This window comes from Musca domestica, unplaced genomic scaffold (assembly GCF_030504385.1).
Source record: "Musca domestica strain aabys unplaced genomic scaffold, Musca_domestica.polishedcontigs.V.1.1 6, whole genome shotgun sequence".
Classification (NCBI taxonomy): Eukaryota; Metazoa; Arthropoda; class Insecta; order Diptera; family Muscidae; genus Musca; species Musca domestica.
This window is the reverse complement of record NW_026712363.1, coordinates 407,954-435,436: the sequence shown is the minus strand read 5'-3', so window position 1 is coordinate 435,436 and position 27,483 is coordinate 407,954. Positions and strand designations below refer to the sequence as shown.

At 38.7% G+C, this 27,483-nt stretch overlaps 1 protein-coding gene across 1 annotated transcript in view; it reads right to left on the bottom strand.

Moving 5' to 3' along the window:
* LOC101892697 (kinesin light chain) overlaps positions 1–27,483 on the bottom strand; it is a 176,183-nt gene that overhangs the window by 139,128 nt on the left and 9,572 nt on the right. The window lies entirely within an intron of this gene.

The window sequence follows — 27,483 nt, the reverse complement described above, 5'->3', positions numbered from 1 at the left end:
CAGTACGTTTATATATAAATGGGTTAACCGACTGGATTTGAATTAAAATTGTCATATCCATTACTTATACTTCAAATAAATCCTCTCAAAGTATGTTAACCCTACAAAAAGTTCTAACGTAAACATGGCATAACATTTCCAATGTAAATCGTCTTTTGTAATTATTTTCTTGTGCTAATGGTCAATGGTTACAATGGTCAAAGATAATTACTCTTTTACACCCGTCAGAGGGGAAATTACTATGGATTCATTACTCATTATATACAAAAAAATATGCATTAAACACTAACATTACGGGTCGGCAACGCGGACCGGGCCAGCTAGCATCTATATATATACACATTGGGTTGGGTATATATATATTTCCTTTTTTTAACGTTTACATACAAATAAAACCCGTCAAAATTTTTATTTTTCATAAGTTTAAATCACACTTAATCTTATCGGATGACCCATGGCCCAATAATAAGGTCCCCCAAGTCAGTTGACTACCAAATTTAATATCAAAATGCATTACTGTGATTGACCACAGAAGATAAACAAATAGCCAGCAAAGTGTAAACAAAAAAATCTTAACCCTTAAAAATGACCATTAATAACATGGTAGAAGAGTACAGGTAGATGCATCAACGCTTGGGAACATTGATATGTCAAAAAATGTTAAATGCATTTCAAATATAAGTCGATTTTTATATGTTTTCTTACACGACGCCATTCGGAAGTTATTATAATTCGCGTTTTTCAACAATTTTTACAAATTTAAATAATTTTTCTTTCAACATTTTCAAACAACATTTCAAATTGGTTTGACAGTTCATTGTCCCAGCAGCTGTGTCTATGCGTCTACCTATATTCTTTTACCATGATTCATAATAAATTTGACTATGGAAATTATACAACAAATCAATTGTGAATAGTCAATTATCACCATTAATCCGGGTAAAGATATGTCATGATTGTGATTTGAAACTAAAAAATAGTCAAATCAAAACAGTGTACAAACTGCTAAATTTATTATATTCTAGACATCTAACTAAGATTGATATAAGAAATATAATTTTTATCTGATCATAATAAATCCCGAGGTCTTAAAACTGAATTTGACCCACAGCCATACTTTAAAAAATCAGCGATATTTTACGACCACAAACGACGTGAAGGGTATGAAAACGTGCAATGGTAATAGGTACAAAAACAGTGTTTAGAATGAAGACATGTAGAAGTTATCATTTTGGTCATCAAAAGTACTGTTGGTGTACATCTTGCATTGAAAATTTTGTTATTTTGTTTTGTGTGGAGAACGATAAAAAAATTAAAATTTATGACTTTGTGTGAAATTTCGCACGCTGATGAAAAGATACAAATCATTTTATTAGAGCATATTCAGGTAGAAAGCAAATTGATGATATTAACCCCTTATTGAGATGTTGATATTACATCCACATATTTTGGCTGACTAGACATATACTCCACTATGAGGAAGGAAGTTACTTTATATTGCGATGCGTAAAACAAATTGTACAAAATTTAATTATTTATACTCTCTATTGCGTTTTCGTATAAATTTCCGCATTTTACCATTCACAATTTTGTTATAACCATACTCTGTAATACGAAAGCAAAGGTCAAACTCGTGCGTAAGCGCGTCGTCCTCATCAGAGGCGTCGTCGAAGTATGGAACTTCACCGCAGTCTCCAGAACAGCAACCAACACCGCAGCATCTAACGCCACATGTTGCTGTCCCAACTCCGGATAGTGCATCGTTCTTACAATTCAATTGCAACGGACTCAGAGGCAAAATAGATGAGATAGTGGAATATTAAGATCGCAGCGGTTCAAGATAAAAAGCTGAATGAAAATTGCAGCCTGCCTCGTGTCTCGCTTGAGCTAGCCTATAGTTTCCCATACATGGAATGTATGGGGGTAGCAGTCAAGTGTGGAACTGCCAAGGTAGAGGCGATTAATGTGTATATCCCGCCGATTAATAGCTGTATATATTAGCCATATATTAGCCCATTGTTGGTAGACAATAACCGCATGGTACTAGGGGATTTTAATGCCCACCATGAGTTGTGGCATTCCGTCCTAGGTAATGACCAGAGAAGAGAGGCAGAGCAGATTAACTGCTCCACATCCTGCACAGCTAACGAGGAAGCTCCCACCCGAATAAGAGGAGAGTGTCGCAGTTCGCCAGACTTAACCATGGTGTCACCCGGTCTGATAAATGACGTGCCCTATGCCCTATCAAAGGCATTTGATATGGTCATTCATGCCATACTGTTTGAGGACGTGCAGAGAACCACCCTCCGGCCAAGTTTGAAACGTTGGATAATCAACTATATGTGTGAACGCCAGTCGTACGTGGAATTCCGGAACAAGAAGTCCAAAGCCCGTAGAGTGAAACAGGGAGTTCCCAAAGGTGGGGTGATATCCCCGGAACTGGTTAACCTTTACCTTATCGGAATTCGTCGCCCTCCAGACGGCATAGAGATCGTAACGTATGCGGATGATTGTACGATCATGGCGTCGGGCCTAGCGGACGATGACATATGTGAAAGGCTGAACCCCTATCTCGCGGAGCTTGTCGCATTCTTCCACGCGAGGAATATGAAAATATCCGCCACAAAATTAACGGCCACACACTTTACCACACGGTATGCGGAGATGAGAGCACAGCTGAATGTGCAGGTCGAGGAGAATTTAAAACCGACCACGACCTAAGCCAAGATTCTAGGGGTCACATTCGACAATATGTTCAAGTTGTCCGCGGAAGCAACGGCTATCTGCGACAAGATGAAAAGTAGGAACAAGGTCCTCAAGGCGTTAGCCGGCAGCACTTGGGGTGCGGAAAAAGAAACGTTGTTGACCTCTTATAACGCGATATGTCGATCTGTAGTCAGCTATGCGGCTCCAGTGTGGTCTGCGAATACTAGTTCTACGCAGTGGATGCACATCCAGAACTGCGACAAGGTACCTCCTCATGACACCAGTGGACCATCTACATGAGGAGGCAAAAGTCCTTCCCTTACGTCAGCATAATCATATGCTTTCGTTGCAGTACCTGCTTGGGTGTTACCGCGAGAGTCATCCCAACCATCATATGGTGGATACAACTCCCCCACCCAGGAGTATCAGGAAGGACATACACGACCTAAAGAGGGAGGCCCAACGCTATAAGAAAGAACCTCTAGATCAGTGCTTGAACCAGTTTAGCAGAACGCAAACACAACCATGATACCTTTTTCCATACGTAACCTCATTCTGTCTATTTTAGGATATAGATAAGTTTTACATTTTTTTTTCTTTTTTTGAAATTCCTGTTTTATTTAAAATTTAAAAATCGCATTCTAGTTGGGACACCTTTTATTAACTTATAATTTATTTATGGTGACGTAAAAGAAATGTCAGAACTGCACTCATTCGTTTTTCCTTATAAATTGATAATAACATTCAATGAAACGATGGCAGGATGTTTAAGTATCAGCACCTTTATCCTTTTAGAGAAAATTTAGGGAAACATTTATGTGTTTGGGTCAGAGTATTCGCTCAATCGCCATGTAAACTTCTTGAAAGAAAAGTAACAAGTTTGCTGCGATAATCCTATGAGATGGTCTTGAGAAATTTTGTGTCGATAGCAACAATGGACAAGCAATTTCAAAATGCAGTCAGTTCGGGTATGGACGAAGTCGAACGATGAAATCATCTCAAATTCTATGAAAATTGACAATTTAAAAACATTTTGTACATACAGCCTGTTTTTGTAAGAAAAAGTTACCTTCACTTCATTATTTAGTTAATTTTTTATTTGATTTCATTAGGGGTTGTGCTGCTTGTGGCAACTCCAATAAATTCAAAACTTAACCAAAATTTGTAAAATCTAGTCTATATATATAAATCAATTGTTGTTCGTTGGTAATGGAATCAGTTGAAAACGGCTGAACCGATTTGCATAATTTTTTGTACAAATGTTCATCATAAAGATAAAATCCAAAAAATTGCGTAAAAATGTGAAATTTGAAAATTTTCATTTTGATTTTTCAGTTGAAAACGGCTGGACCGATTTGCATAATTTTTTGTACAAATGTTCATCATACCCCGAGTTAGGTTTTTAAAGACAAAATCCAAAAAAATTGCGTAAAAATGTGAAATTTGAAAATTTTCATTTTGATTTTTGTGGAGTAAAATAGTAATGTTTTATTTTGCATGATTTTTTCCATTTTGACTTACTATTTTGGAATGTACATTTGTAGTGTTTTTATACCCTCCACCATACTATGGAGGGTATATTAACTTTGTCATTCCGTTTGTAACTCCTCGAAATACTCATGTCAGACCCAACAAAGTATATATATAGCGATGTCCGTCTGTCTGTCTGTCCGTCTGTCTGTCTGTCTGTTGTAATCACGCTATCTTTCGAATAAATTGAGATAGATGACTAAAATTTTGCACACATGTTTATTTTTCCAGTAGGCAGGTTAAGTTCGTAAATGGGCCATGTAGGTCCACGTTTTCATATAGCTCCCATATAACGGTACCTCCGGATATTCGGTATTTTGCTGATTTTAGCGACGTTATTCACCGGAATTGTTTCAAAATTGGTATTTGAAGTTCCAAATGGATACTACACCCTAAGATAGAAAATTATCTGTGCAAGTCTATGTCTTCGTATAGCTCCCATATAACGGTACCTCCCGATATTCGGTATTTTGATGATTTTAGCGACATTTTTCACGGGAATTGTTTCAAATCTGGTATTTGAAGTTCCAAATGGATACTACACCCTAAGACAGAAAATTGTCTTTGCAGGTCCACGTCTTCGTATAGCCCCAATATAACGGTACCTCCCTATATTCGGTATTTTGATGATTTTAGCGACATTATTCACTGGAATTGTTTCAAATTTGGTATTTGAAGTTCCAAATGGATACTACACCCTAAGACAGAAAATTGTTTGTGCAGGTCCACGTCTTCGTATAGCCCCCATATAACGGCACCTCGCTATGTTCGGTATTTTGATGATTTTAGCGACATTATTAACCGGAATTGTTTAAAATTTGGTATTTGAAGTTCGTTATGGGAACTACAGTCTGTGACAGAAAATTGTCGGTGCGGGTCCAGTTTCGAATTTGAATATGGTAATGGCTTATGACAAACAATGCATATGTATGTCCACGTCGTATAGACCCCAATATAACGGCTATATTCGGTATTTTTAAAATTTTAACAGAATTTGTTAAGGATTTTATTTTTTGAAAATTTCCAAATTCGTTGTAAATGGTGGAGGGTATTAAAAGTTCGGCCCGGCCGAACTTACTGCTTTTTAACTTGTTTTTTTTTTTTTTTTTTTTTTTTTTTTTTTTTTTTTTCTGAATTGAATTCTAATATGATGTGTAGTCTTTTTGGGTACTATAAAGCGACGACAATTATAGAGTGGTGGACCTAAATAGATGATGTCAAAATAATTTAACGTGGTCAAACCAAAGTTAAAGGATAATTACTTTTTTCAAAATTGCTAAAAAATCAAAATTGCATTGCAAAAACTCTAAAATCGGGAAAAAATAGAGAACATTTTTTCAATGGAATCAAATTTTAAAATAATAGTAAGAACCAAACTTCGTAAGGACCTTTAAACATTCGCTGTAAAAAAACCTGTAAAAACCCAAGTTGACGATTTTTTTTTTTCCAATTTGTTTATTAGTTACTATGCTTATAACTCAAGTACGTTTTGACGGATTTTCACAATTCATACAACTTCGGAATGAAATCTTGGGAAAACATGCCAATAAAAATATAGAAGAAAAAATCCTTTTGGCTTGAAATTTTTTCAATTTAAAAACTATATAGAAGTGTACATTTTTTATTGTTTTGAATTCTAAATGAATAATATCAAAAATTAAATAGTACCCAATACGATGTTAAATAGCGATCTTCCATGTCTGAAATTGGAATTTAGCTTTCAACTCCAGCATCTACAAAAACGGCAAAAAAAAAAACGCCAGAACGTTATGGGGCTCATTTCAAAACGGGGACCTAATTACTTCTTGCACATGACAATAAAGCGTCGAATGAGAACCCAATATGCAAAATTCATTGGGACTGAAATCAGTGAAATACCGAATATAAAGGGCGCAAAAAGAAGAGGGAAAAGGATTTTTATTCTTTCAGAAATTCTTCCTAGACTTTCACGATACCTTATATCGCTTTTGCAGTTCATGATATTGGTCATAACCCCCGGATAAGGATGCAATCCGATTTCAAGTATATCATACATTTTAACCATATTTTCATACTAATTTCGGCAAATGTTGGTCATTTGGGAAGAAACTATCCTTGCAAAAAATGATCACGTTTTGTATAATCATCATATGATTTAAAGAACCGGACATTTGTTTAATCGTCTTTGAATTATACTATGATAAAATATATTGACATTATGGGGTTTCCAACGCGCAATTTCAATGACAAATAATACTTATTACTTTAAAAACAAGTAAAAAATTAAGTTCGACCAGGCAGAACTATTATTATCATCCACCTTCGGATAAAGGAAACATTTTTATTTTGAGAAATGGTTGTTTATCGGCCTTTTTATTTGATTTATAAATAATAAGATATTTTCGAGGAAAGATGGAACGAAATTGAGGAATACACAAATATGTCAAAGAGCTTATTTTTAAGTATTCTGAAGTTTTGTATTAAAGATAATCGATATTTTCAATATGAGGGCAGAATATTCAAACAAAAGAAAGGACTACCTATGGGTTCACCAGCTTCTCCGATTGTAGCTGATATAGTGATGGAGAAACTACTTGACACCTGCATGGAAAAACTTAAGACGAAACCTGCGATATTGACAAAGTATGTAGACGATTTATTTATGATTGTTGGGGAAAATGCAATACAAGAAACATTGACGACTTTCAATAATTTCAACAAAAATATTAAATTTACCATTGAAAAGGAGCATAATGGTTCCATCCCATATCTGGACACACTTGTAATGAGAAAGGACAATAAAATAGAAATGAACTGGTATCAAAAACCGACGGCATCGAGTCGCATATTAAATTTCCACTCGAAACATCCAAAACAAATGATTATTAACACAGGTAGAAATCTTATAAACAGAATATTGAATATTAGCGACCATAAATTCCACGAAACTAATAAAAACAAAATACGAAAAATACTGTCCAAAAACTGTTTTCCAAAATTATTAATTGAAAAATTAATAAATGAATATAATATACCGAAATCTAAGAACAAATCTCAAGAAAAATATTACAAATCAATGATTTATATTCCTGGATTATCTGAGAGATTCCAAAATTCCGATTTATATGACAAGGATAAACTGCAAATAGCAACACGGACAAACAATACACTAAAAAGTTTATTTACTAATACCAAAAGTAGAATTCCGTTAAGTGAGAGACACAATGTAATATATAGCATTGAATGTGATGGAACAAAAGACGAAAAATGTGGAAAAATATATGTTGGTACCACAAAAAACAAATTAAAAACTAGAATATCGGGACATAAATCAGACATTAAATTAAGGAGCCAAAACAATATTCAAAAAACAGCACTTGCGGAACACTGTAAATTTAACAACCACATACCAAACTTTGACAAAATACGAGTATTACAGGCGGAGAATAACTACAACAGAAGGTTAACATTGGAGATGCTGCATATAAATAACATACCAACAAACAAAAAGATCAATTACAAAAGCGACACCGATAATGCAGCTTATTGTTATCGACACTTGACAAAGAAGAGATCGTGCAATACGTAGAAATAATCAGTGCAATAATAACACCAGACAATGGTAGTAAAAACTACACTAGCTGTTAAGTAAATCTGACTATTTTATGTAAATGTAGGAAATCTCTTTTTTGGAAAATAATTGTGCCCATAACAAAATGCTGTGATACTAATAATTATGTTTTCTAAAATAGATTGCCCCTGAAGATGCAATTTGATAATTGCGAAATATTGGGAACATATTATTGTAATCAATAAAATAAATCCGAAAATGGCCTAAAGCTCGAAAAAATCTTATTATTTATGGAAACATTTTTATATAAAAGTATCTGAATTCAAGCGTGTTTCACTTTAAACTTCATATACCAGAAAGACGGTTTGGTTAACTTAGTCAAAGTTAACTTATCAAAAAACCATAAAGTGAATGAAGCCGTTATATGGGGCCATACCAAAAGGGGAACCTCTGTTGACAGTTTTATACTTCAAGGATTGTCATCTATCAAACCTTCTAAGATACCAAATTTGAAACAATTATGTGCGTAAATGTGACTAGGATTATCAACATACCCAATATCGGTAGGTATCGTTATATGTGTTAGACAAATCCGAGGAGAAATGTGGCAAAAATCATCAAAATACCGAATTTCGAGAGATACCGATATATGGGGACTATACCAAAACGTGGACCGATATATCATTTTCAATACCAACCATCCTATACACAATACAAATTGTTCTGCTAAATTTTGATGCTCTACGTCAAATAATGTAGGCTGTATCGTAATTTAAACAAACAGACATACAGACGGTCAAATCGACTTAGAATTTTGTGCTGATTATGAATATACATATGTATATTCCATGGGGTCTATGACGAACATTTATGGATGTTACAAATCGAATGAAAAAGTTTATATACCCTCCTTTCCAAGGTGGAGGATATAATGAGCATTAAAGACTAAAATTACGGGCCGGCAACGCGGACCGGGCCAGCTAGTAATATTAAAAAAATGTGAAAAAAACCAATTGAACAACACGGTCCTGCAAGATGTGTTAAAAATTGTCATAATTCCGAGAAACAAACTGATTTACTTCACAACGATTTAGATACCGTTTTCTATGGTGTAGGTTAAATTGTATGGATTTAAATTTAAACAAATGTAAAGACATGTGCTTCTCCAGGTCTTCTTCTTTGATTTTGCAATTTAATATTAATGGTCATGTTTTATCAACTGTAGAATCATTTGTCGATCTTGGTCTTTTGATTGATATAAAATTAAATTTTAATAGTCATGTAATAACAATGGTAAATAAAGCGAATGGTGTTTTATGGTTTAAGAACGATGGGCCAAATTATTTTCTGATCCATATATAACAAAACATTTATTTAATTGGATCATTGGATCATACGATAAAATTCCGTCAAGATTAAAATCTGCCATATTTGGATTAAATAGAATTCTTTATAGCTACAGCCCACTTATATCTGTTCCATTCGATTTTATATCTAAGTCTTCTCAAAGTCATAATATACCCTCAAAAGCAATGACATTTGCTGCAGCATAAACATATCTTCTTCGAATTTAGTAAAAAATGATTCAGACTAAGATATAGCTTCCTTATACATATTTCACCCAATTTCAAGCCATATTGCTCATTCAATAAAGATCATTGTTGACATTATTTACTTTAAACATATACAGAATGTAAGAAATTATTTTTTAATAAAAGCTCTACGATGGTACAAGAATTCAGGTAAGTGCATCACAGCTTAAGAACATTAGTATGTAAAACAGTTTTTCCCGTTTTATCAAAAATAAAAAGATTTTTATGTTTTCTTTTACGACAGACATCGGGGGTTGTTATGATGTGTGTTTTTCAACAATTTTTACAAAAGTCGATGCGACTATCTGTATTCTTCTCCGGCCGTTATCGGCACAGCTGGATGCTACCGGGCGCGTCCACAGGTTGCGGATAGTGTAACGCCCAATAGATATATTGGGCAGCTGCAAATAAGTAAGCAGTCGCGGACAACTCAGCGGTACCGGGGGGAGAGACTCGGAACAAATATCCGAGTGCCCATGATTCCTGGTTCGACGAGGACGCCTCAAATTATCTAGTGAGCGGTGATGGTCTACCGAAGATTAAGACCCCCTAACGCTGGGGTGTTACGTATACCGTGCCCATCAGTGTTCCTCGGTTTGCAGTCAGGGTACCGACTGTATTCGAACGGTTGCCTCACTGATACCTGGGCGCCTCAGTGAGTAACAGGCTTAGTTGCCAAGTCCTTACCATGGTAGGGAGACTATGCCATGGCGGACCTCGTCTCCTCTCCTCCGACACTCACATGGAGAACAAAAATAAAAACAAAAATAAAACCAAACCCCCAACAAACACCAATACCACTATTGCTTCTGAGGAAACAACGACCCAGGACCGGCTGCCGGACTCGATTTCTAACTCGGGAGGGGACGACTCGATAATGATTTACAGTGACGTCATCCATGACAGTATCCACAAACACATTGAACAATTGTCCGCTCTCCTGGAAAAGACAAAAACGCTGAGGCTCAGTCAGGAAAGTGTTCGTTCTGGCTTTGGAAATGATTCACCACTCTCTGATGAGGAACTTGACATCACGGTCATTTCATCGTCTCAAAATGGTAAGTCATTTCAAAAAGCCGCTAAGAATACTCCCAACGAGACTTGTGTAGAGTGACAACTCCAGGAGGGATTATCGTCCGTCACCTCCGATGTTACAAGCCTCGATCGGCAGGAGTCCTACCAGCAACCCTACCTTGCGAAAGCAAGGCGGGGCTATAATAAAAGGTCGGTAAATTACTGCAAGAAATTTATCGGCCAGGACCCCGCGCAGATAACGGAGAGAGAGAGAGTGGATTCTGATTAAAATACACCTCAAAGTAATTGCAAAGTTCGAAAAGAACCACCTGCATTTACCAAGCTTTTCTCTTAATCAAGTTCTCCCAGCTCTCCTACCACCTGCTATCAACAGTAGGGTAGAACCACCCGTGGTTCAACCCTCTGTTGAGGGTCCTGTGGAGGTCAGTTAATCTACCACCGACAACACAATCTTCGAGTAGCAAAAATCGACAAGGCTGAACCGGAAGGTAAATGGCTGCTATTCGAAGATCGACTGAGGGAGCTTGTCTTTACGGGAGAGGGTGACCCGAGAAGAATGCAGTTTGGCAGCACAACCCTTTACAAGGGCGTGAAAGTCATGTGCAGGAATCTAAGGATTACCTAGTCACCGCAGTATCTGGATTTCGTGATATCTGGCAAGGCTGTGATCTGGCGGCTGTATCCTTAAGGGATATCCCGTGCCGTAAGGTATTGACAGCTTGGGTGCCACCACCATCTGTGGATCCGGCACGCATCCTGACAATACTGGGCAAGCAAAACCCCAACCTCAGAACAGACATCTCGCGTCTTGTGATCATTAAAGTATCTATGGATACGGATGGCCAGGAATACCTTCAAGCTCGTAGGGGAAAATTGCACTTCGGCGCCGGCTGGATCCGTTTTAGGCTAACGCCGTTGCATTAGGAGGAAGAAAACAACAGATACTTAGCATCATGCAGATTAATCTGCATCACTCCAAAACAGCTGCTGCCGACTCCTCCTATCCCTCACGAAAGCTGAAGTAGACATAGCCCTGGTTCAGGGACCCTATATATACAATAATAGAGTAACTGGACTAGGGAGTGGGCATTACGTCTCTTACGCGGTCTCCAATGGTGATAAAGTAAGGACGTGTATTGTTGCCAAAAAGAAATCTTCCTTAGCAACTACAGTGGAGGAGACGTTACGGTGGCGAGAATGGAATCTAAATCCGGAAGGGTTCTCATTTTCATCTCTCTCTACCTACTGTATGAGCGACCTGACCCACCTGGCCACGAAGTAGAGGAGATTCTTAAAGATCTGGCTGACAAAGGGCATCTAATCATGGGCTGTGATGACAACGCATACCACTTCCAATGGGGCAGCAACGATACCAATGTCAGAGGTGGGTCAATTTTTGATTTTATCTTGAAATATAATCTCAAAATATGTAAAAGGGGCAATGATACAACATTTCAAATCAAAGACAGGGCAGAGGTCATTGACCTCACCCTTACTAACAAGGAAGAATCTCTTATAAAGAGTGATTTGTTAAGAGCTTGATAACTTTTTTTTTAAAAAAACCCCATAACATTTGCAAAATCTCATCGGTTCTTTATTTGAAACGTTAGATTGGTCCATGACATTTACTTTTTGAAGATAATTTCATTTAAATGTTGACCGCGGCTGCGTCTTAGGTGGTCCATTCGGAAAGTCCAATTTTGGGCAACTTTTTCGAGCATTTCGGCCGGAATAGCCCGAATTTCTTCGGAAATGTTGTCTTCCAAAGCTGGAATAGTTGCTGGCTTATTTCTGTAGACTTTAGACTTGACGTAGCCGCACAAAAAATAGTCTAAAGGCGTCAAATCGCATGATCTTGGTGGCCAACTTACCGGTCCATTTCTTGAGATGAATTGTTCTCCGAAGTTTTCCCTCAAAATGGCCATAGAATCGCAAGCTGTGTGGCATGTAGCGCCATCTTGTTGAAACCACATGTCAACCAAGTTCAGTTCTTCCATTTTTGGCAACAAAAAGTTTGTTAGCATCGAACGATAGCGATCGCCATTCACCGTAACGTTGCGTCCAACAGCATCTTTGAAAAAATACGGTCCAATGATTCCACCAGCGTACAAACCACGCCAAACAGTGCATTTTTCGGGATGCATGGGCAGTTCTTGAACGGCTTCTGGTTGCTCTTCACTCCAAATGCGGCAATTTTGCTTATTTACGTAGCCATTCAACCAGAAATGAGCCTCACCGCTGAACAAAATTTGTCGATAAAAAAGCGGATTTTCTGCCAACTTTTCTAGGGCCCATTCACTGAAAATTCGACGTTGTGGCAGATCGTTCGGCTTCAGTTCTTGCACGAGCTGTATTTTATACGGTTTTACACCAAGATCTTTGCGTAAAATCTTCCATGTGGTCGAATAACACAAGCCCAATTGCTGCGAACGGCGACGAATCGACATTTCACGGTCTTCAGCAACACTCTCAGAAACAGACGCAATATTCTCTTCTGTACGCACTGTACGCATTCGTGTGGTTGGTTTAATGTCCAATAAAGTAAACTGAGTGCGAAACTTGGTCACAATCGCATTAATTGTTTGCTCACTTGGTCGATTATGTAGATCATAAATCGGACGTAAAGCGCGAAACACATTTCGAACCGAACACTGATTTTGGTAATAAAATTCAATGATTTGCAAGCGTTGCTCGTTAGTAAGTCTATTCATGATGAAATGTCAAAGCATACTGAGCATCTTTCTCTTTGACACCATATCTGAAATCCCACGTGATCTGTCAAATACTAATGCATGAAAATCCTAACCTCAAAAAAATCACCCTTTACAAGACTGGAAATTTTCTCCTGAGTGCTCGTTTTCAGACTACCGGAAGATAGTTTTAAAAATCTTAGTAGAGGGAATTCATCAAAAACCTCATAGAAACACAAGGAAGGCAAATTGGGACAAATTTAAAAAGTCTGTCCGCTAACCTACCCAGGCAGAAAATGCCAACCAGTTTTGTGGTCAAAACATTAGACGATTGTACAATAGGGAGGATTTTAAATTAAATTTTAAAACCATTAAAATACCAACAAATGGCCGATCCAATAGCCGCGGATGAATGGATTATGTCCGAAAATGTGCCTCCAGACAAACCCTGCGATATCAGAAAATCCAAAAGAGTCAATCCAAACATGAATATAGACAATTCTCAAGATGAATTCAATAATTCAGAATATCCCCAAATCAATTCAAATACTTCTCAGATATGTCCGAAAGAAAGTGCAAAGAAAACAAACAATGCCGCATCCTCTCCCAGTTCAACATTTTCTGGTCAATCGAACACAAAACGGCCTAGAATTAGCGTAGCGACAGCTTGAGTCGAACCTCCCAAATTCCTTTTGCCATGTTAGGAGATATTGATATTCTTCTCGAACCTTCAATTCCAAGAGCTCAACCTTCTCAAACATCCACTGAAAATATCACCAAGGAACAGAACACGGTGACTCCTGTAAGTGAAATAGGGTCCAAAACAATTAACAGCCTTTAGGGATTTTGTCCACCAATTTTTCATTTTAATATTAATGTAACAGAACTAAGACATACACTGACACAAAAAATGTAGTTTTTAAAATTGTTAACAAAAGCCAAAGGAAAAGTAAATTATATCTGAAGGAACCTTCTGTTCAATCAGAAATGATGGAACTTCTTAAGCATAAAGAAATACCTGCATACACATACACGCCCAAAAAACAAAAACGTACCAGATTATTCCGGAATTCCACGTACGACTGGCGTCCACACATATAGTTGACTATCCAACGTTTCAAACTTGGCCGGGGGGTAGTGTTCTCAACGTCCTCGAACAGCGTGGCATAGTTGACCGTATCAAAGACCTTTGATAGGTCGAGAGCCACCACTACTGTTCTGTGGCACGGCCTGTTCTGGTTGAGTCCTCGACTGATATGTGTGGATATGGCGTGCAATGCTGTTGTAGTGCTATGCAGTGGACGGAAACCGTGCTGATGGTTAGCAACTGAATAGCTTCCTCTGATACTGTGGAGGAGTAAGGCCTCGAGAGTCTTTGCTACTGGCGACAAAAGCGAAATTGGCCTGTATGATTCGCCTTTGCTGGCATCCTTGCCAGGCTTCAGTAGCGGGACCACCCTGCCCATTTTCCAGGCTTCGGGAACTATGTGGGTGGCTATCGACAAGTTAAGGACTTTGTTTAGATACTCAACTCCCGGTGTATCCAGTTGCTTCAACATTACCATTGATATTCCGTTCGGGCCCAACGCTTTAGATGACTTAGCGTTTCGGATGACATTCGCAACATCACCCATCGTAAACTGTGGAGGTACATCCTCGGCGGGAAGAGCTCTTATACGACGTAGTACTCTTCGCCTCGCCCTATCACTCTCGGGGTGCTCGACAAATTGGCGGTTAAAACAGCCAGCGCACTTCTTCGGATCAGTCACAGTTACGTCGTTAAATGTGGGTTGGCACGTCGGAGCTCATCACGCTCATTCGCTAATCCCGCTGCCTCTGCTGGGAAATTTGGTCTTACCTCGGGTATTCGACCAGCAGGTATATAGCGAACGGCTGCAGCTTTGGTGATGTCCCGGAAAATCCTTTCAGCTACCCGAACATCAGAAGGATTGGGCAGTTCTCTGAAGCGAAGGTTGGCGAACTCTCTGAACTCGGGCCAGTGGGCTTTCCCATGGTTAAGGAAAGTGCGGCGTTCAGAGGTTATGAAATCGGGCGATCTGCTGATGGAGACGATTACCGGGAGATGGTCTGAGCCAAGAGAAATGACGGGTTGCCAAGTCACGTCATTTTTCAGACCGGGTGACACGATGGTTAAATCTGGCGAACTGTGACACTCTCCTCTTATTCGGGTGGGGGCATCCTCGTTTACCGTGCAAAATGTGGAGCAGTCAATCTGCTCTGCCAACGCTGATCCCCTCTGGTCATTACCTAGGACGGAATGCCACAACTCATGGTGGGCATTGAAGTCCCCTAGTACCAGGCGGTTATTGCCTTCCAAAAGTGGGCTTATATTAGGCAAGTAACGCGGTTCACAGCTATTAACCGGCGGGATATACACATTAAGCACCTCTACCTCGGCAGTACCACACTTGACTGCTACCCCCATACACTCCATGTACGGGTCACTAGAGACTAGCTCAAGCGAGATAGGTCTGTATTGAACAGAATGGTGTATCAGGAACGCTAATCCCCCACCTCCGCTTCTGGTGCGATCTTTCCTCAATACGTTGTAACCATTGCAACGCTGTAAGCTACAATTTTCATTGAGCTTGGTTTCCTGCACCGCTGCGATCTTAATATTCCTCCGATTCATAAAATCCACTATCTCATCAATTTTACCTCGGAGTCCGTTGCAATTGAACTGCAAGAACGATTCATTGTCCGGAATTGGAACAGCAACATGTGGCGTTAAGTGCTGCGGTAAAGGTTGCTGTTCTGGAGACTGCGGGGGAGTTCCATACTCCGACGACGACTCGGAAGTTGACGACGAGGTCGTGGACTCACTGGGGACTACGTTGGTGCAGCACGAAGCAACATAGTCCCTATCGCTATAGTCTAATTTCTAAAATGCACCCATCCTCTGCATCCATTACATCGCACCGAGACTGATCTATGGTGGATGGTGTTTTGGCAAACCGTACAGAACCATGGTCCGGGGTTTTCCTCAAGCCCGGCACGGACCAAAAGAATCCGGAGCAAGCATTCCGGGATGTGCTGCTCCCAATAGAGAAAAATAAACAAACACGAACATGTATGCACTGGGTTGGCAGCCGCTGGCCGAAACTGGAGTGTTGTTGTTTCGGGTCAATCCGGTGTCGTAGAACCCGCTGCCGTGGAATTGCTAAATATTCGTCGTAGACCCCATCGGACATCTTTAAATTGGCTTAGAATTTTATGCCGATCATGAATATATATACTTTATTCATGATCAGCATAAAATCCTAAGTCTGTTTGACGTAGAGCTTCAAAATTTGGCAGAACAATTTGTATTGTGTCTACGTTAGTTGGTATATAACGATACCTCCCGATATTCGGTATTTTGATTATTTTTCTCACATTTTTCCACGAATTTGCCTAAAAATTAGTATTTGTAGGTCATAATGGATTCTAGCTCCGGTGGCGAAACATTTTATCTATAAGTCCACGTTTTGGTACAAACGCCATAGAACGATACCTCTCGATGTTCGGTATTTTAATGATCTTTGCCACATTTTTCCACGATTTTGTCTAAAAGTTGGTAATTGTAGGTCATGTGGCGTACCGTACCGTTTTGGTACGGCCCACATATAACGGCCTCACCCACTTTATGGTTTTTTTTTAAAGTTTAACAGCATTATCCAAACGGTCTTACTGGTATGTGTAGTTTAAAGTGGAACACGTTTGAATTTAGATACTTTTATAAAAAATTGTTTTCGACCCGACTGAACTTAATGTTCTTTTACTTGTTTGAATTTTAAATACTATATTAATAAGAAAATTTCCTCCTTTTTTTTGGTGTTTTGAATTTTGACTGAATGTTGTAGAAAGTTGGAATCCTCAATATATTCATATAAAATAGAGTCACTGCAAAGACAATTTTTGCATTTTATACCCTCTACAGTATAAATGTAAATTATTCATTCCGTTTGTAACTCATCGAAATAATAATTTTAGACCCTACAAAGTATATATTATTGATCAGGGTAAAATCTTAAGACAACGATATTGTATAGTCCCCATATAACGGTAACTCCCGATATTCGGTATTTTGATAATTGAATGTGGATTGAATTAGATGGAATGTTTTGAAATTCTGAACATGAAGTTCATTTCGGTTACTTTCCTCCCTGACAGAGAATAGTCTATATAGTTTCACGATAGCCCCCTTATAACGGTGCCTCCCATATTCGGTATTTTGATGATTTTAGCCGCATTTTTCGATGGATTTGACTGGAATCTGATGTGTTAAGTTATTAATATACACTTATCAATCTGACGAAATCTTGTAAATTGGTGTACAATTGCATATAGCCCGTAAAATTGTACCCCCAGATATTCGGTATTTTAGTGATTGTAGCCATATTTTTCAATTTAATTCTCTGAAATTCAGCAGACGTATTATGTTGAACTCAATGATAATACTAAAAATATTAATTTAATATTATTCACATTTCGTAATCTCATCTATTACAATTAATCTTCTTTTTAAATTTAGTAAATATAAAGTTCGAAAATTTTTCAAGTAAAAAAGCTTACCTCAGAATACCTAACAACAATTTAAACATGTTATCAAATAAACAAAACAACTTGTTGCAATTACACCGCTGTCACTTTTGGGATGGCGTCACTTGCCGACGTCGCATTAATTTGGTATTCTGTAATGGTGTCACCTGTTTATCGATAATTTTAATATGACATATTTATTATTTGCGCCAGCTGAATTATTTTATTTGTAATTCTTCTGAATGTAATTCTGAATCGAATGATGAAGAAAATAGAATAGAGGCTTGTGAGGCAAAAATCTTTGAATTCCCGGATGAAAAGTAAGCAGTTCGCGGAAGCATTGCCGAGTGCTACCGGACGCGTCCACAGGTTGCGGATAGTGGGACGCCCGATAGATATATAGGGCAGCTGCGAATTAAATAAGCAGTCGCGGACAGCTCAGCGGTTTTTAGGGGGACTAAATACCCAACTATCCAATCAACGGACTGGTCCACCGCAACGGACTCCCTAACACTGGGGTGGGGGGTGCCCATCAGTGTTCCAAGGTTTGCAGTCAGGGTACCGACTGCATTCGAACGGTTGCCTCGTCGATACCTGAGCGCCTGGACGAGTAATAGGCTTAGGTGCGAAGTCCTTATCATGATATGGAGGCTATGTCATGGCGGACCTCGTCATCTCTAATGTCCAAAATTTGTATGGAGAAGAATTTAATAAACAAAAAAACAAACACCGACAACACCTCAGCCTACTTACTGGCCTTCAGACCTGCAAAAACGTCCTGACTTAATTGACTTTGCGGTAACAAAGAATATTAAGAGGGAACAAATGTCCGTGGTACCCTCGTTTGACTTGTCGTCAGACCATTCCCCAACTATAATAACATTAAATGATGTTCAACTCGCAACTTCCCCGGATGGATGAAGTACAAAAAATATGTCAGTACACATGTGAATTCTAACACTCCTTTAAAGTCCGGAGAAGAAATTGACAATGCAGTTAAAATATTTACTTCGATAGTCAACACCGCTGTCAATGTTGCCACTCCCACTAAATTTTCTAAACTAGAAAATAATTCCTACAATCCATCGACCATTCGAAAACTCGTGTGTGATAAAAGGAAGGCCAGAAGAGAATGGCAGAAGCACCGCTCACCTAGGTTTCGGGAAAAACTAAAAGAATGTGAAAAACTCTTACAACAAGCACTCAGATTAAATGAAGAGCGAAACCTAAAAATATTCCTAAATAACCTGGATCCCACAGAGAGAACTGACTACAGCTTATGGAAAGCCACAAAAAACTTGAAAAGACCTATCGCCCACGAACCTCCGATTCGCCTAGAAAATGGGACTTGGGCAAGATCTACAGAAGAAAAAGTAAACGCATTTGCCGAACACCTTGAATCTGTATTTACTCCAATTTCCGGACCATCGATAGTTGTTCAACCTTGACGACATTGTTCCGAATCCAATACGATTTTCTCTAAAAGAAATCGAAAGTTCTATAGCCTCGATAAAACTAAAAAAATCCTCGGATAAAGATAGAATTACTCCAAACATGCTCAGCAAATTACCAACAACGGCCGTTAAACTATTGTTATTTATATTTAACAGCATTCTTCGAGTAGGGTACTTCCCGTCCGTATGGAAAGAACCTGAAATACTAATGATTCCGAAATCTGGAAAAGATCCAACGCAGGTAAAATCGTATAGACCCATCAGTCTTCTATCTATACTCTCAAAGCTGTTCGAAACAACATTACTAAGGAAGTTAAGTCCCCATATTACAAGTAGCAATATTATCCCCGACCAACAATTCGGCTTCCGTAAGAACCACAGTACTATTGAGCAAGTGCACCGCATAGTCACAAACATTAGAATGGCATTCGAAAGGAACGAATACTGCTCCTCGTTATTTATAGACATTTCCCAAGCGTTTGACAGAGTCTGGCATCTTGGAATTCTATACAAAATTTGTGAAACTCTACCTAAAAACACTCATGAACTTTTTTGTAGTTATTTGTCAAATCGTACGTTTGTTGTTAAATCGAAAGACATACTTTACAAAATACATACAAATTCGAGAAAAATATTGGCTGCCGTCCCACAGGGTAGTATCTTAGGGCCAATTCAGTACGCGTTATTTACTGCCGATATGCCCACAACCAATGAAACTCTAACCTCAACGTTTGCTGATGAGACTGCTTTCATTAGCATACACAAGGATCCTCTGATTGCGTCGGAAAAACTACAATACCATGTATATCTTCTCGAAAATTGGCTGACAAAATGAAGAATATCGATAAATGCAAGCAAGTGCATACACGTTACTTTTGCTCTAAGACGTGAACTTTGCCCCACGATAAAAATCTTTAATACTCAAGTTCCACAGAAAGATACCGTAAAATATCTCGGAATGCACCTGGACCGAAGACTTACGTGAAAGCAACACATCGAGGCAAAAATCACGCAAATTAAACTAAAAAAGTCCAATCTTGAGTATTTCATTGGTATACGATCTTCTATTAAATTAGAATACAAAGTCATATTATATAAGACTGTAATAAAGCCAATTTGGACGTATGGCATACAGCTCTGGGGCACAACTAGTGCCTCTAACGTAAGTAAACTACAAAGAAGACAGTCGAATATTCTTTGATCTATTACAGGTGCACCATGGTACATAAGGAACGCAAACGTCCACAAGGACCTAAATATACTTACTGTTGAAGAAGAAATAAAGAAGCTTTGCCGCAAGTACTTAAACAAACTATGCGAGCACCCAAATAGCTTGGGCCGCCAACTCCTACTATTCGGAGGACACGATAGACTGCGCAGACGTGACACTCTTTCTATCATATAGTTTATTTTTTTGTCTTACGCTCTCATTATTTTCAGCTCTTGTCTGGCCAATTGAACGTCGCCCACTGTTACACTTCTACAGGTTGATAAGTTGGAAGTTGCTTCTGTGAAGAAATCGAAAAGACTATTACTGTAGTCCGCGGGATGATTAGATATAACTGCATCTAAACAAAGCTACATTATATCCATAAGACTATTTCTGTAGTCCGCGATTCACTTAGATATAACTGTATCTAAACTAATCTTAACTACCTACTCAATTAATTCACGGATATAACTGTATCCACAAGCCCACAAAATAACACACATCTATATCATAACCGAGACGTAGTATGCGAAAGCATACAGAGAGAGAGAGAGAGAGAGAGTGAACAGTTGTCCGCCCTTCTCGAGAAGACCAAAACCCTAAGGCTTAGCCAGGAGAGTGTAACATCTGGTTTTGGGAAAGATTCACCTCTCTCTGATGAGGAGCTCGACGTCAGTGTCATACCCTCATCTAAGAGAGATGAATCAGTCCAGAAAGCTGAAGAGGTTGCTCAAACTGCCGCTCAAGTCCAAACCTCGAAGAAGCAGTTTCATCGGCGCATACCGATGCTACCAACCTCAGGGTCAAGGAAGGCCTCCGGTCGTGGAAGGTGACACTAGTGTCCCTATCAACTGCGACGGCCCGGATCGAAAGAGGTGAGGTACTGTAAAAGCTTCATCGGCCGCGATCCTCTACAGATTACGGAGAGGGAAAAGACCCAATCGAAAAGAATCATCCGCAGCTGCTAAAATGGTCTCTTGAGAAGGAACTTGCCTTAAGACTTCGTAAAGAAGGTGAGTTCAGCTGGGGTGGAATGCAGCAAAATTCCTGATGATGGAAAAACAGTTTCGGCTGTTGCACCATCGACGGAAGTATGCGCTGTTCCCAGCGCAGGAGAGCGGAAGAAAAGAAAGAAGAAGAACCCATACGGAAACAATGCCCCGTTGTTTCCAAAGGAGACCAAACCCTCCTCTCGGTTTTTTCTAATCGAACGTTTCCACGCCTCACATTCCCACCCCTACCGACCGAGGGGGCGACCTCCCTTTACGTAGGGATTGCGTACACATCATGATCCGCATCATAATGGAAGTTTAGTAGGAAATTGAAAACCAGCTACAGAATCTAATTCATCACCTAGTTTGTCAAATAATAAAACATGTATTTTAATTGTTTAAAAATAAAATTATTCTATATTTAATAACTTCTAAGCTCATACCAAAATCAACATTACAGTACACAGAATTAAAGTCAACACACATTTTACTAAGATGTTCACCCATTTAATAATTCGTGCGGTGAAAATCAGTATATAATAATTGGTAGTATCGACTAGATCTAAACGGAACATTAATTCTAATAGATGAGATTAGGAAATCTGAAGGTATATTACCATTTTATATTTTTAGTACAAACATGGAGTTCAACATAATACGTCTGCTTTTAAGTGTATTCAATCTAAATTATTTTAGCCGGCTAGCATAAGAAGGCAAAACAAAATCACCACTCCAATGTAAACCTCGCAAATAGCAGAAATTCATTGATATTCATCGATACAGCTGGCCAGGAATGCACTTTGGCACAGGATGAATTCGATTCCGTCTAACGCCCCGTCGCAGTAAGAGGAAGAAAGCCGCAGTTGCTCAACATTGTGCAGATTAATCTGCACTACTGCAAGGCGTAGAGCTTCAAAATTTGGCAGAACAATTTGTATTATGTCTACGTTAGTTGGTATATAACGATACCTTCCGATATTCGATTATTTTTCCCACATTTTTCCACGAATTTGCCTAACAATTAGTATTTGTAGGTCATAATGGATTCCAGATCCGCTGGCGAAACATTTTATCTATAGGTCCACGTTTTGGTACAAACGCCATAGAACGATACCTCTCGATGTTCGGTATTTTAATGATCTTTGCTACATTTTTCCACGATTTTGTGTAAAAGTTGGTAATTGTAGGTCATGTGGCGTACCGTACCGTTTTGGTACGGCCCACATATAACGGCCTCACCCACTTTATGGTTTTTTTAAAGTTTAACAGCATTATCCAAACGGTCTTACTGGTATGTGTAGTTTAAAGTGAAACACGTTTGAATTTAGATACTTTTATAAAAAATTGTTTTCGACCCGACTGAACTTAATGTTCTTTTACTTGTTTGAATTTTAAATACTATATTAATAAGAAAATTTCCTCCTTTTTTTGGTGTTTTGAATTTTGACTGAATGTTGTAGAATGTTGGAATCCTCAATATATTCATATAAAAAAGAGTCACTGCAAAGACAATTTTTGCATTTTATACCCTCTACAGTATAAATGTAAATTATTCATTCCGTTTGTAACTCATCAAAATAATAATTTTAGACCCTAAAAAGTATACATTATTGATCAGGGTAAAATCTTAAGACAACGATATTGTATAGTCCCCATATAACGGTAACTCCCGATATTCGGTATTTTGATAATTGAATGTGGATCGAATTAAATGGAATGTTTTGAAATTCTGCACATGAAGTTCATTTCGGTTACTTTCCTCCCTGACAGAGAATAGTCTATATAGTTTCACGATAGCCCCCTTATAACGATGCCTCCCCATATTCGGTATTTTGATGATTTTAGCCGCATTTTTCGATGGATTTGACTGGAATCTGATTTGTTAGGTTCTTAATATACTTATCAATCTGACGAAATCCTGTAAATTGGTGTACAATTGCCTATAGCCCGTAAAATTGTACCCCCAGATATTCGGTATTTTAGTGATTGTAGCCATATTTTTCAATTTAATTCTCTGAAATTCTGCAGACGTATTATGTTGAACTCAATGATAATTCTAAAAATATTAATTAATATTCTTCATATTTCGTAATCTCATCTATTACAATTAATCTTCTTTTTAAATTTAGTAAATATAAAGTTCGAAAATTTTTCAAGTAAAAAAGCTTACCTCAGAATACCTAACAACAATTTCAACAAGTTATCAAATAAACAAAACAACTTGTTGCAATTACACCGCTGTCACTTTTGGGATGGCGTCACTTGCCGACGTCGCATTAATTTGGTATTCTGTAATGGTGTCACCTGTTTATCGATAATTTTAATATGACATATTTATTATTTGCGCCAGCTGAATTATTTTATTTGCAATTCTTCTGAATGTAATTCTGAATCGAATGATGAAGAAAATAGAATAGAGGCTTGTGAGGCAAAAATCTTTGAATTCCCGGATGAAAAGTAAGCCGAGTGCTACCGGACGCGTCCACAGGTTGCAGATAGTGGGACGCCCGATAGATATATAGGGCAGCTGCGAATTAAATAAGCAGTCGCGGACAGCTCAGCGGTTTTTAGGGGGACTAAATACCCAACTATCCAATCAACGGACTGGTCCACCGCAACGGACTCCCTAACACTGGGGTGGGAGGTGCCCATCAGTGTTCCAAGGTTTGCAGTCAGGGTACCGACTGCATTCGAACGGTTGCCTCGTCGATACCTGAGCGCCTGGACGAGTAATAGGCTTAGGTGCGAAGTCCTTATCATGATATGGAGGCTATGTCATGGCGGACCTCGTCATCTCTAATGTCCAAAATTTGTATGGAGAAGAATTTAATAAACAAAAAAACAAACACCGACAACACCTCAGCCTACTTACTGGCCTTCAGACCTGCAAAAACGTCCTGACTTAATTGACTTTGCGGTAACAAAGAATATTAAGAGGGAACAAATGTCCGTGGTACCCTCGTTTGACTTGTCGTCAGACCATTCCCCAACTATAATAACATTAAATGATGTTCAACTCGCAACTTCCCCGGATGGATGAAGTACAAAAAATATGTCAGTACACATGTGAATTCTAACACTCCTTTAAAGTCCGGAGAAGAAATTGACAATGCAGTTAAAATATTTACTTCGATAGTCAACACCGCTGTCAATGTTGCCACTCCCACTAAATTTTCTAAACTAGAAAATAATTCCTACAATCCATCGACCATTCGAAAACTCGTGTGTGATAAAAGGAAGGCCAGAAGAGAATGGCAGAAGCACCGCTCACCTAGGTTTCGGGAAAAACTAAAAGAATGTGAAAAACTCTTACAACAAGCACTCAGATTAAATGAAGAGCGAAACCTAAAAATATTCCTAAATAACCTGGATCCCACAGAGAGAACTGACTACAGCTTATGGAAAGCCACAAAAAACTTGAAAAGACCTATCGCCCACGAACCTCCGATTCGCCTAGAAAATGGGACTTGGGCAAGATCTACAGAAGAAAAAGTAAACGCATTTGCCGAACACCTTGAATCTGTATTTACTCCAATTTCCGGACCATCGACAGTTGTTCAACCTTTAATTGACGACATTGTTCCGAATCCAATACGATTTTCTCTAAAAGAAATCGAAAGTTCTATAGCCTCGATGAAACTAAAAAAATCCTCGGGTAAAGATAGAATTACTCCAAACATGCTCAGGAAATTACCAACACCGGCCGTTAAACTATTGTTATTTATATTTAGCAGCATTCTTCGAGTAGGGTACTTCCCGTCTGTATGGAAAGAATCTGAAATAGTAATGATTCCGAAACCTGGAAAAGATCCAACGCAGGTAAAATCGTATAGACCCATCAGTCTTCTATCTATACTCTCAAAGCTGTTCGAAACAACATTACTAAGGAAGTTAACTCCCCATATTACAAGTAGCAATATTATCCCCAACCATCAATTCGGCTTCCGTAAGAGCCACAGTACTATTGAGCAAGTGCACCGCATAGTCACAAACATTAGAATGGCATTCGAAAGGAACGAATATTGCTCCGCGTTATTTATAGACATTTTCCAAGCGTTTGACAGAGTCTGGCATCTTGGAATTCTATACAAAATTTGTGAAACTCTACCTAAAAACAATCATAAACTTTTTTGTAGTTATTTGTCAAATCGTACGTTTGTTGTTAAATCGAAAGACATACTTTACAAAATACATACAAATTCGAGAAAAATATTGGCTGCCGTCCCACAGGGTAGTATCTTAGGACCAATTCTGTACGTGTTATTTACTGCCGATATGCCCACAACCAATGAAACTCTAACCTCAACGTTTGCTGATGAGACTGCTTTCATTAGCATACACAAGGATCCTCTGATTGCGTCGGAAAAACTACAATACCATGTATATCTTCTCGAAAATTGGCTGACAAAATGGAGAATATCGATAAATGCAAGCAAGTGCATACACGTTACTTTTGCTCTAAGACGTGAACTTTGCCCCACGATAAAAATCTTTAATACTCAAGTTCCACAGAAAGATACCGTAAAATATCTCGGAATGCACCTGGACCGAAGACTTACGTGGAAGCAACACATCGATGCAAAAATCACGCAAATTAAGCTAAAAAAGTCCAATCTTGAGTATTTAATTGGTATACGATCTTCTATTAAATTAGAATACAAAGTCATATTATATAAGAGTGTAATAAAGCCAATTTGGACGTATGGCATACAGCTCTGGGGCACAGCTAGTGCCTCTAACGTAAGTAAACTACAAAGAAGACAGTCGAATATTCTTTGATCTATTACAGGTGCACCATGGTACATAAGGAACGCAAACGTCCACAAGGACCTAAATATACTTACTGTTGAAGAAGAAATAAAGAAGCTTTGCCGCAAGTACTTAAACAAACTATGCGAGCACCCAAATAGCTTGGGCCGCCAACTCCTACTATTCGGAGGACACGATAGACTGCGCAGACGTGACACTCTTTCTATCATATAGTTTATTTTTTTGTCTTACGCTCTCATTATTTTCAGCTGAAGAAATCGAAAAGACTATTACTGTAGTCCGCGGGATGATTAGATATAACTGCATCTAAACAAAGCAACATTATATCCGTAAGACTATTTCTGTAGTCCACGATTCACTTAGATATAACTGTATCTAAACTTATCTTAACTACCTACGCAATTAATTCACGGATATAACTGTATCCACAAGCCCACAAAATAACACACATCTATATCATAACCGAGACGTAGTATGCGAAAACATACAGAGAGAGAGAGAGAGTGAACAGTTGTCCGCCCTTCTCGAGAAGACCAAAACCCTAAGGCTTAGCCAGGAGAGTGTAACATCTGGTTTTGGGAAAGATTCACCTCTCTCTGATGAGGAGCTCGACGTCAGTGTCATACCCTCATCTAAGAGAGATGAATCAGTCCAGAAAGCTGAAGAGGTTGCTCAAACTGCCGCTCAAGTCCAAACCTCGAAGAAGCAGTTTCATCGGCGCATACCGATGCTACCAACCTCAGGGTCAAGGAAGGCCTCCGGTCGTGGAAGGTGACACTAGTGTCCCTATCAACTGCGACGGCCCGGATCGAAAGAGGTGAGGTACTGTAAAAGCTTCATCGGCCGCGATCCTCTACAGATTACGGAGAGGGAAAAGACCCAATCGAAAAGAATCATTCGCAACTGACAAACTAAATTGGTCTCTTGAGAAGGAACTTGCCTTACAGACTTCGTAAAGAAGGTGAGTTCAGCTGGGGTGGAATGCAACAAAATTCCTGATGATGGAAAAACAGTTTCGGCTGTTGCATCATCGACGGAAGTATGCGCTGTTCCCAGCGCAGGAGAGCGGAAGAAAAGAAAAAAAAGAAGAACCCATACGGAAACAATGCCCCGTTGGTTCCAAAGGAGACCAAACCCTCCTCTCGGTTTTTTTTTAATCCAACGTTTCCCCGCCTCACATTCCCACCCCTACCGACCGAGGGGGCGACCTCCCTTTACGTAGGGATTGCGTACACATCATGATCCGCATCATAATGGGAGTTTAGTAGGAAATTGAAAACCAGCTACAGAATCTAATTCATCACCTAGTTTGTCAAATAATAAAACATGTATTTTAATTGTTTAAAAATAAAATTATTCTATATTTAATAACTTCTAAACTCATACCAAAATCAACATTACAGTACACAGAA